This window comes from Micromesistius poutassou (genome assembly GCF_964030765.1).
Source record: "Micromesistius poutassou genome assembly, chromosome: 4".
In the NCBI taxonomy this organism is placed as follows: domain Eukaryota; kingdom Metazoa; phylum Chordata; class Actinopteri; order Gadiformes; family Gadidae; genus Micromesistius; species Micromesistius poutassou.
The window spans coordinates 17,686,852-17,699,346 of record NC_140274.1 but is presented as its reverse complement, the minus strand read 5'-3'; the positions used below and the strand labels follow the sequence as shown (position 1 = coordinate 17,699,346).

Here is a 12,495-nt window from a genome sequence, read left to right as displayed (position 1 = left end):
GAACAAGAATCCAACCTAAAAATGTGCTTGCTGTGGAAAGAAGCGGGAGTGTGTACCATATATCTACAACAACTAATTGAAGGATTAATTGCTTTAAAGAAATGTAAATCCTATCATCACAATAACAAAATAATAATTATTGGTATAATAATTACTTACCGACAGTGGCCATCATGTGGCGGACCAGATCGAGAAAGGTACTGCCGTAAAAAGGATTCTGCCGTTTGGCCATGAACAGGATGGTGCAGCCGATGGCCCAAACATCCACCGGTCTGACAGTGAACGAAAAAACACACAAAGCACTTCTTTAGTTAACATCCAGATTGGGGATTGCAGGTTAAGAAAAAAAAAAGTCCAGCCTCTTAACCATAAACAGAGACTGATCATTTGACTCATTATGTGGAGCAAAGGGAGGACTTTTTCTGCTCCTATTTTCAGCTTTGCCAGCATATCATTATGGCAACATGCAACTGAAGTAAAAGATAAGACTGCTTACGTTTTTCCTGTGGAGAAAGTGCGCCCCCTGCAGGATCTGGTAGGTGTGTCCCCTGAGTACATCACTATCCAAACCCCGCTCTGCGGCCTCCAGCTCGTCAAAGATGCTGTGATCCAAAAGCTCCAAGATGCCGTAGAGTTTGCCACTCTGTCAGTCTGTTCAACAGAAAACCATAAAACATTTTGGGACTTAAAAAATGCACATATATGAGTAACATATTATTTTATTTTTCCAGTAGGCCTATGATATAGAGCAGATGGACGATTGTGTATTATTTTATTATGTAAGTTAAGAATATATTTATATATTGAGGGATTCATTTAGTTGTAAAATTATTAATCACTTTGAATCAAATGAGGCCATCCGGACGTGGCTCCTCAGACGGAGAGCTAAGCCACACAACCATCTCCTATAAACACTCAGTGGAGCAAGAATTTCATACCGTAATGGGCCTCAGTTCCCGGTTGATATTTTTATCCAGATCGCCGCCCTGAAACTCTTTGATGGCAACAAGCTGTTGGGAATTCTTGTTCCGACACTTCCACACTTGTCCATATGTACCTTCGCCAATGCAGTTCAATTTCTCAAAAGTATCCATCGTGATCGCAATACTCTGTAATTGGCAAAGGGGAGACAGAGCGCAAACACATAGATAAGACGCACAAGAATACATTCACATCAATGTTTTTTTTTTCTGAAGTTGCTTAATAAATGAACTTCATTATTAGTAACTAGCCTATTATACACTATATTTATTCTACATAAAGTAAAGCGCCTGTCGAAAAAAAGATATCGAAAGTCGACGCACACGAAATGGTCGAGAAGTGCGTCGTGTAGCTGGCCGCTTTGACCCGATAATACCAATCTCAGTGTTCAGCGATGGTTCACACTTAACACAACGTCAACGGTGTACAACATAAAGTTTCTCACAATAAATAGACATTAATCACAATTAAAATGTTTAACTTCAGTTCAGCTGACCTTCTTCCTCCACTCACCAAACTGCATCTGAATAAAGAAACGTTAAACGATTGTGACGTAACTGTGACGTAAGATGCCCTTCTATGACATCACAATAATTGGTCGTAGAGAATCTTCATCATCATCATCATTAATGGCTGAATTATGTAGCCTAAAATATATATGCTAGAGATTCAACATAGTTAAATCAATCAAAAGTCCTTTTCTAAGTGGCCAAGGGACTTTTGACTTAGGGACTGTTCGTTATTTATTTTAAGACCCACAGGAGGGATTTTTGGACCTCTGATCACTTTATGCAATTCATCAACTCAATATGTCACATCACAAATATTGAGTGACGGATGGTCAGTTATTAATATTTCACATCAATGTGAAATATGTGCCTGCTCTGTGCCGAGCCGCCCCTCCAGTGGCAAAGAGAGCCACATATTGAATTTGTGAATGAAATGGCGGATGACTACAGTGGGCCCAGGAGGGAATTCCAAAGGTAAAGTCCAAATGCTGCTTGAAGTAATGTGTTACTGTATTTTACTTTTCTACTGTTCTGGTTATCTAGTTTCTCTTTAAGCCACCCTATCAATAACTTTTCTACTGTTCTGGTCATCTAGTTTCCCTTTAATCCACAGTTTCAATTACTTTTCCCCTGTTCTGGTTATGTAGTTTCCCTTTAATCCACACTATCAAACGACTTTTCCCCTGTGCTCTGCTTTACAGACTCCTAATGATGGCGATTCAGGGAACCCTCTTGGTCTTTAAGGGACGCCCGAATGACCTTTTTTTTTCTTTTGACCTTCATGCCCTGGAGCATCGGAAGTACTACAATGCGGTGTCCCACGGTGGCCCTGGGCCCAGGTCCATTAACAGGGCTGTTTACATGCTCATGTGTGGCCAATCAGCGCAGGGTGCTGCTCGATGAGGAGAAAGGGGGAAAAATGTTTTTCATATAAAGATGTAGATATTTGCATTATTGCACAGCATACCAACACAGCAAATTGAAGACAAAGCTTTTTTTTTCTCTTTGTTAATTTTGAAAAGTTGAAGGCGTGTCGCACTGAGGAGTACCTGCAGAGCTTGAAGGGATCCTGTGGGGACTGGGTCTCGGACTGCGGGGTGCCCACATTTTACACAGCAACATTGCATGAGGTGCCACAGGTCACTGAGTGGGTGGTGGCCAACTACTGTTTCCATGGGTAAGAATGAATGAAAATACCATAACATACTATAGAGTGTAATGGCAGAAAAAATGTTACGTTTTGAATGCAGACATTTCATTTTGTGTGTGTGTGTGTGTGTGTGTGTGTGTGTGTGTGTGTGTGTGTGTGTGTGTGTGTGTGTGTGTGTGTGTGTGTGTGTGGACTGTTTAATGAATGTATGTCATCAATGAATGTCATTGCTTCATTTGTAAATGGATGCAGAAAAGATAACAGTGTAACAATCTCATCAGAGTGCCCAGTATGGTTCAGCAGTATGCCGCTGGCATGAATGCCTGTGGTCAGTTTTTTGACCTTGTGACTGCAAATTGGCAGCAATTTCTGCCAATTTTCTGCACCACCGAGGACAACTGACAAGGCAGATCTTCAGAGGCCTATTCTTAACTGAATGGAGCCCTGAAGGCAGTAATAAGAGGGATGAAGAGGAGGAAATCATTTTCCACTACGATGACTGGCTTGTCAAAATTGAAGGTGGGTATATCAATACATTTGGATCTGAATTTGACGTCAATGATTGATCTATATGGCAGGGGAAGTTTAATCTATCGATCTCTCTAACCAAAGTAAACCAAACCAAAGTAAAGGAGCCACATGTGTGGCCAGAGGGGGCCTCTGCTGCACTTCAGGACTGCTGAAACCACTGACTGGGAGATGTTTAATCAGGCAGCCACCTACCACAACCTCACAGACATTGGACACTGTCACCTTCTACATTAGCAAATGTATTGCTGATGTGACCACCAACAGAACCATCACCACCCGGGCTAACCAGAAGCCATGGCTGACAGGAGAGGTCTGTGGGCTGCTGGGGGCCAGGAACACTGCCTTCAGAGCTGGGGACACAGCCTGCCCAAAGGGCTGATTATGGTTCCACGTCGATGCAACGCAACGACCACGACCAGATGCTTGAACACAGTCATGAACCTGTTTTGGTTCTGCGTCAGGTTTTAGTGAGTGGACCAATCACAGCCCTTGCTGCTGCGTCACCTCGACGGAAGGTTACAATTTTTGGGAGCCGCACGTCAGGAGGCACACATCTAGATGGACACGCCCACCTATGATGGCATAAGAGACAGATTTTCAAAACGGCTTGTAACGGCTAATCACACCACACCTGGTGGCATGTCATGGGACCTTTAAGAACAGAGGGCCAACCTGTCCATAATGTTCCTCATATTGCACATTTCAATCCATTTCTTTTTTAACTTTATTTTATTTATACCGTTTTGTTTTGCCTCACCTTTGCACTATTCAAAATTATTTTTGCTCTATTTAGAATTAATTTATTGTCAATATTACTTAGGTAAAATAAAATAATTGTATTCTTGTCTCCTTATTGCACCGTGTCAGAGACAAACGCAATTTCAATTCCTCTATTTGTCTGGCACATATTTTGGAATGGACAATAAAGCTTTGACTCTGGTTTGTGGTCTGATTACTGGTTAGTAATGGTGGTTGTACCAAGTAGGCTACCTGGGGCCATTTTCACCACTGTTTATAGGCCTACGTCTTTTATAAATAAAAAGCATACTGTCAACTTGTTTGTTTATCAGGTTAAAAAAAAAATTGTAAAATGCACCAAATTCAGTTAGCGAAGCGCGAGAGGAGAGACCTGCATGTTGTATTTTTGGATTTGGCTAATGCCTTCGGGTCAGTACCACATAGTCTGTTATGGGAGGCCTTTGATTACTTTAGAATCCCAGTAAGTATTAAAAGCCTAGTTAAAGCTTATTTTCTGGATATTCAACTTTGTTTTAATACGGCGAGTACACCACAGGGTGGCAACAGCTCGAGATAGGAATTATGGCGGGATGTACAATCTCCCCACTCGCCTTCACAATGGCGATGGAGGTCATTATCAGGGCCTCTAAGTGGGTAGTGAGTGGGGAGAAGTTGCAGAGAGGGCCACGCCTCCCCCCAATTAGGGCTTTTATGGACGACATGACAACCATGACGTCAACCGCTCCGTGCACCAGCAGGTTGCTGGATAAGTTAAATAGCAATCTGCAATGGGCTAGAATGAAGGTGAAGCCAAGTAAGTCTAGGAGTCTCTCAATCGTTAAAGGGAAGGTAGTAGATAAGAAGTTTGCTATAAATGAAGAGGTGATGCCTACAGTTCTGGAGAAGCCAGTGAAGAGTCTGGGAAGGTGGTATGATGCAAGCCTTAGTGATAAGGCACAGGTTGAAGGATTGAGACAGGAAACTAGACATGGTATTGCAAAGATAGACAAGTCAGGGCTGCCAGGTAAGCTTAAGTTGTTGTGTCTGCAGTTTGGTCTATTGCCCCGGCTAATGTGGCCATTGACAGTGTATGAAGTTCCTCTGTCAAAGGTAGAAAGGATGGAAAAAATGTCCCACGCTGCCTAAGCAGCCCCCGTTTATTCTACTTCTTGCTTGCCAACATAATAAAACAATTAAAATACTTTAATAATTCTGCTTTTTCTTATTCGTATTGCATGCTTAATAAATGTATACTCTGTTTGAGTTCATCTCCCTCAAAAAGTAGTCCCCCTTACTTCGCCCCGCGACACGTTTCAATGTTAAGTGAACGTGGAGACGCGAATCGGGCAATTTTTTTTTCCGCCTATTCGCGCGACAAGATTTGATTGACAGCGCGAAATTTTTCCACGTGAACGGCGAGCGCGTTCACGTGGATTCGCGGCGCGAATAATAAGTTGAAATATTTCAACTTCTTCGCGGCATTCGCGTTGAAACAGCCAATCAGCGTTCACTCCCTGTGGGTAACGTGGGTGAAGTAACGTAAAACAGCCAATCAGCGTTCACTCCCTGGGTGACGTCACGTAACAGCCAATCAGTTCACTCCCTGGGTGACGTCACGTAACAGCCAATCAGTTCACTCCCTGGGTGAAGTAACGTAAAACAGCCAATCACCGTTCAACCGTTCAGTGAACCGCAGCTTGGAGGAGAAAGTGATTGTTGCCGTTTGCGACTCCCGCTCTATATCTACATATAATATATAAATATCTATATCATATAATATATACAATATATATAATATCACGGCACAAAGCTGTGTGCGCCTCCGGATTATATTATTAACCCATAAACGACGGGCTCTCCCTCTTCCACAACAGGTACAGACACACATCTCGGCCATGGTTGATGAGAATGAATTGGCATGAATGACCGTTGTCAGGCAAAAAAAAAAATCGCCCCGCGAATGCACACAAAAATGCACAGCGACAGATTCGCGCGAATAGGCGAAATGGGACAAAGTGCGGTGTGAACACACAGTTAGAACTACGGTGAATAACATTAGCGAATTTTTCGTAGGTGGAATCCGGAAGAATCATGAATATTAGGGTTACGGCTATGGTTATGGTTAGGGTGAGGGTTATGGTTAGGGTTAGGAGTCAGCGTGTGAGTTTGCCTGTCCAATCCTAGCACTTGAGGCGGAACTTTTCCCGGATTCCGCCTACGAAAAACACAGTCGCGACCGGGGAACATAGGACCCGGGGATCATAGGTATGCTCCCCGTTAGCTCAGCTGTAGCTTATTAGTTTCTATAGCAAGGCTGCATCTGATCACTAGTTTAATAACGTAGTTGCTACATTGTATCTCGCTTGCGAAACATGTATCGACTGACCGTCCGATAGATTTCCGACACATTTTAGAAACTTTTTTAAACAAGGTTTATTTTTACAATGAACCTCATGTTTGACTTTTCTGTGATAGAAAAAAAATACAATGACGCTGTGCTCAGTCAGCGGGCAACCTGCCGGGTTAATGCCCTCCTCCCAGCCAATCAGAATCAAGCATTCTTAAACGAAGTAGAATAAATCTATATATCTATATCTACCCACCATAGATATATTATATCTATGGTATATTATATCTATGGTGGGTAGCTACGGTTGACATTCTAGCTAGCAGTAACGCTAGCTGCATGAACAGTTGGCTCGCTAGCTGTCCGTGGCAATATTTTTTTCCCTACTATGGCCTGGCCACGCCAAGACCCGCCCTACTCTGTCTGTGATTGGCCGGGTTGCATGCATCTCAACAGGACACTACTAGGTACCCTCGCTGTGAGCATTGGAGAGCGTCACAAAAGAGCCCTAACCCTAAACATGACCCTTACCCTAACCCCTAAACCTAACCCTAACCATAACCCCTAAACCTAAACCTAACAGCTAATATCAAGCTAGTAAAAGCGCGTATGACGAACCAATCAGAAATAGAGGCGGGTGTGTCTTTTCGGGATATTGGCGTGGCCATAGTATGATAAAAAATTTCGCGACCGGCCAACGGGCCAATGCTTTAGTTGGAACGTCATCATGAAGCCAAGACCAGAGATACCCCGGTACGATAGGTGGCGCTGTACCCATTTCAACTAGTGGTAATAGAGCCCCCGGCTGACGTCTTTACGTCACCAGCAACAACAAACTCAGGCGGCATTCGAGAAAGATGTCCTCAGTAGACAGCTGTCAATTCGGGACCATTTTATTTCTCAGACGCTCCATTGTTCCGACCTCTCGGTCATGTCCTCTGGTGGCAGAGCAGCCCCTCCTCCGGCGGCGGGAGCCCGCATACGGCAACAATTTTCTCCTCCATGTCGCAGTTCAATCTGGACTTCAAAGAGTCAAAGCCAAAGTTCCTTTCCCACAATTCCTTCTCCACCATGGCCGAGATAACCCACACACTACTACTACTATTACTTGTTGTAGAAGTACCAGGGAGTCGGAGAACCCGACGCAGTCTTTAAGATTCATAATATCAGAAAATATCCCCGTCAGTTCGGCCGCGGCGCAATGAATGAATATATCGTCAACGCGTCGGAAGAAAAACATTTATTTTGACAGATGTGCCCGAAGTTATTACTTTACAACCTCGTTGATGACCAACATTTAGAAAAACATGTACTTTTAATTCAGCTTTGGGTGAACGGGGTGAAATCGAAGCGTAGTGTGTGTACTTCCACTAAATGCATGCCCGCGGCCGGGGGTATCTACATTGGCACGACACCGGCTTCCTCCATCTTCTTCGTCACCTGTTTAAATAAATCGCCACTTCTCACTTCGTTTGTTTCTCGTTTCGTCCTTCCAAATAATGGGTCCAATAATCAGTCCATCAAAATATAGAACAGATGTAAAAATACAGCTTTCTATGTCAGTGACTGTACACGTGTTTAATGAGTTTTGTGAAAATCTGATCTTAATTTATTTAATTCTAGAGATGGACAACTTTGTTAAAAACAAGTTAAGGGAGTGGCAGCTTGAGTCGCTTGAATAAACTTTTAAAGGTAATGTTTTTTCAACATTGAGACACAATGTTGAGATGCTTATTAAGTGACCCTAAACCCAGACTATACATTTAAGTCAGTGTGTGTGTTTACCGTCCTCCTACTGCAGGTGAAACTAGTAAGAAGACATTTCAGATAAATGTCTGTTGGAGATCCAACCGGACACCAACTGCGGTAATTAACCTTAGGCCTACGTAGTTATTTATTATTTTAAAAGTAACATCATGAAATGGATGTGAGTAGAGCCGTTTCTGTCAGCTGCTGTGTGCGTGAGCCGGTCCGTGCTTCCCCGGCTCACAGGATTCGCTCAAAATGATATAATATAGAAATAATGTATTCAATATATGAAACGTTGTGATTTGAGCCGTTGCTGTTGGTTCAGCAAAGCGTCTCCTCTTCACCCAGCCAATTAGCCTCTCTCCTGCTATGTACGCGCCCCGATACGAGGCGAGCACGCTCTCCTGTCATATAAACAAGTTCAGGACCGCCCACATTCCCTACGGTGGCCTAAAAGGATACAACTTTGAGCGGCTACAAAGGGAGTGCTGCTTATTCCAGTAATGGGGAGGATACACCTCTCTACATTAGATTATAGTGTTTCATTTTTTATATTCAAATTTTGTTGAAATCCATGAATTTTTATTCACTAGCTTTCATGTCATGTGACCCATTGTCAACAAATTATTCCAGAAAATAGACAGTACTGACAGTTGTTTAGAGCACAACATTCATCAGATTTAGCCTGTCAAAGAGCACCAGAGTGATGCATTTTACTTTAAACGGCACTACATTTCCATCTCACATCAAAGTGGGCTTAACATGTGATTGTTGCACAATACCATCCAAGTACAATACTTTAACTTTTTAAGTGGTAAACATTAGCAAAAATAATATCATTAAAATGAAATTGATAGAAATTGTATGTTTTACATTAACCTACCGTTAACTAGGCCTGGGCGATATGGCTGAAAGACATATCACAATATAACTTGATCATGTTGATCGATAACTATTGATAATTTTAATGACCTAAAAAGACTATTACCATGCTGGATTTAAACACTTCAGTTTAACACTTAATATGACCTTCCACTGTTCTTTATTGATAAATACTCCAATGGGGATACAACAATGAAAAACACTCAAATATTGTAAATAAGTATGGAACCGTGTTTGTGTAACAAACCCAGCTGATAAATCCGTGGTCCAGCCTCTTATCGATATATATTTAACATGTTTTATATTGATATTGATCAAAAGTCTATCACGATATGATAATTTATTGTTTTATTGCCCAGGCCTACCGTTAACCTATAATTTGATCTATTTTTACGCTTCCGTTGCAGACAAGTAATACCCGGTCATGCCAGGGGTCTGTTGAGAGCAGTACATGGCATAAATAGTTCATCAACATTCTTTCAGTGCTGTAAAAATGGTTGCAGGCAGACTTTTGGTTACATGCAGTCTTTCAGAAGACATATTCTTCAGCATACTGTCCCGGAACAAGGGACAGAATTGGGGCCACAAGAGTATCTATGCAGAGCCTTTCCGTTTCCATAAATACTGAAATGCAGAATGCACAAATTCCAGATCCGTTAGAGGCTCAAACTGAAGAAAATGAGGACGATGATTACTGGGATGGGTTAAGACCAGAAACCATCGAGCGCATTGCCCTGTATTTGGCATCCCTTAAGTCCAAATCAGCACAAACGTACAGCACAGTCAGCTTTGTTGTCCAGCAGACATCAAACTTGATTTCAGACGTTGTTGGTTCACTTCAAAGGAAGACTTTGTCTGTTTGGAAAACTGGGTGGTCCAAATCAAGAGGTCCAAGAACTTGTCCATGATTTTGAAGAAGCTGCATCTCCATTCAAAGGGTAAGAATCTGACTTTAAACAGATGCAGTACTTTGTGAAGTCAGGCAACTTCATTCACCCTGTGGATGAGGCTTTCCATGGAGTCTCCTATGTGCAGAGAAGGGACTCCGCTACTGGGACAGTTTGCAGTTCAAGACGTGTTTTATCGTGTCCCATTAAAACCTCTCTTGACTAAACTGCTTGAAATCCCTGGAACTTTGGATGCAATTTTTACCTGGCAGCAAAGAAATGATGAAGACCTTTCAGACTTCTATGATGGTGAGTATTGCAAACAGCATCCTCTTTTCTCTAAGGAAGTGTCTGTTCCACTTCTTTTGTACAATGACGACTGTGAAACAGTAAACCCACTTGGTTCCAAGGTTGGGGTGCACAAGTTGGGGCTCATTTACTTCACAATCAAAAGTCTGCCCCCAGAGTTTCAGTCAAAACTTTCGTCACGGTCTGTTTGGATGCCACCCGTAAATATACGTATTCTTCACATATTCTTTCAGTGAGCGGTGATTATTTGTGAAATTGTGCAAACGACAGCCTTTTCAATGCATTTGAGGAAGGTGGTAGCATGTAGTTAAAGCTCTCAAATTGACACTCGTCTGAGAAAGAGAAAAAAAAGTCAGCTTCGGCTATACCTGCTAAAATAAACAATGACTTTTATTGTTTTATTTCATGTAAATAGCCTAGGCCTGCTAGTTTACTTATAGGCTTCTTTTTTTTTTTCAAAGAGCAGATGTTCGTCACACGATGCCATTGATGTGAAATATTAATAACTGACCATTCGTCACTCAATATTTGTGATGTGACATATTGAGTTGATAAATTGTCCGGGGGGGTCATATTAATTCTGCCATGTCGATTGCAGGGTCAGGGTCATGTCAAAATAAAATGATATTGCCGGGGGGGTTATGCATAAAGTGATCAGAGGTCCGAAAATCCCTCCAGTGGGTCTTAAATTAAATAACGAACAGTCCCTAACTACCCTAAACCTAAACCATTACACTTACACAACCTGAACCCTCACCCACTGTCACCGTTTCCCACAGTCAAAGACAACTATCTCCTGAGTAAATTCACATTTCTGAATCAACAGCTTGTCAACTATTACACTCCATGTGGTAAAAGCTCAGTGTGATATTAACATGCATACTACAGAGCTAATGTCAGATGATATATGATTGGGCCAAGCGGCTTTATAAATCGTGTTTAGTGGTGGCCACGTGACAACTGCAGCCAATGAACACCGCGTTCAGCTGCGATGGAGCCTGTCCTCAAATAGGCAGAGAGAGGATCCTGAATTTTAGCGTTACCCCGGTCAAATTCCGGTCTTAGATCGGGGTACGCCAGTTAACACACCCCGGAGCGAGAAGAATAAGAACATGACAATAATAAAAACAACCTGGATAAGCGAATACATATGAGGTTTCTACAAAAAATTGGAAAGCGCAATACCCAAAACATAGAACGGATATCTCTCTACCGGAAGTCTCTCCCTCTCTCGCGCCTCTTGCCGCTAAAGCCATGCCACTGCAAGTCCCGCCCTTCTCTCGCCAATAACGATCATTTGGAGCATCCCGTTCCAGGCGTTCCGTTCTGAGATGGGAACGCCTGGGAACGAGGTTTGTCTTCAAACTACTGATTCATCGGTACAGCGTAACCTTAAGGGGAAATTACGATTTAGCTTCAACCGGCTTCCCGTCTTGCGACTACGGTGCTGTTGACGTGCACGACGCAGGTGTGTGGCGCACGGCGCTCGGCTGCATCTACGGGAACAAGTTGAGCCGAACAACCCGAACCGAGGAGACTACACATCATCTGCACCATGCACGGTAGGACCAGGACACCTGACCGGTCGTCAGGAAACGGTGTGTTTAGAGAAGCTGGTGCTTCCTTAAACATGTGTTTTAGTTAAATAATGTGGCTTGTAACGCTTCGGTCCTTCACCAACAAGGCACCGGATAAACTTTGACTAGGCTGGTATGGCTGTGTAATGGTGTGTCCTGTCATGGTATGGATCTGTGGTTACCAACGACCAGTGAGAAATGCAAATTTTCGGATCAGGTGTGAGACCGGGTGTCTCGAACGCGCCGCCGTCGACACGACAAACCGGTCCAACGGTCCTCCGTTGGGACCGGTTGAGACGTTGTAATTTGGTCGTTAAAATTTCAATATGTATTTTTTTTAATTGTAGATGATATACACTTTTAACTTAATTCTATCTGCTATCTAATACTACCTGACGGCCATGACCATAACCGAACGCCACCCCAGGAGGCAGTTCTGCCTCACTAAAAGCTGGTCCAAATGTCCCGGGAGAAGTATCCAAGGTGTTGGACTTGAGGGATGAGATGTTGGTTTCTGCAGAACTGTAGTTTGAGTACGACAGGGTTACATAAGTGCTTTTTCTCGAAATAGATTTCAGAGATGAGATGTTTGATTCTCCACAGGGACACACTGGTGCCATGGAGAGGACAAGATGGAGTTTAATTTGTAACGTGTGTGTGTGTGTGTGTGTGCGTGCGTGTGCGTGTGTGTGTGTGTGTGTGATCAAGACTAGAATTATAATGTCCTCAATAGATGAGTAGTGTGTGTGAGTGGGAGGGAGGTTTTGTGTGAGTGTATCCTTTCATGTGTGAGAGAGAGAGTGGTGTTGGAGTGTAGCGTGAGTGTGCCTTTCCT

The 12,495-nt window shown here is 42.9% G+C and overlaps 1 pseudogene across 1 annotated transcript; it reads left to right on the top strand.

The window, feature by feature from the left end:
• Positions 1–1,854: 1,854 nt before the first annotated feature.
• Positions 1,855–3,550, top strand: LOC311341557 (annotated as a pseudogene). The gene is made up of 5 exons: positions 1,855–1,964; positions 2,192–2,411; positions 2,476–2,667; positions 2,922–3,163; positions 3,436–3,550. The product of its transcript is annotated as an uncharacterized misc_RNA (transcript).
• Positions 3,551–12,495: the final 8,945 nt, after the last annotated feature.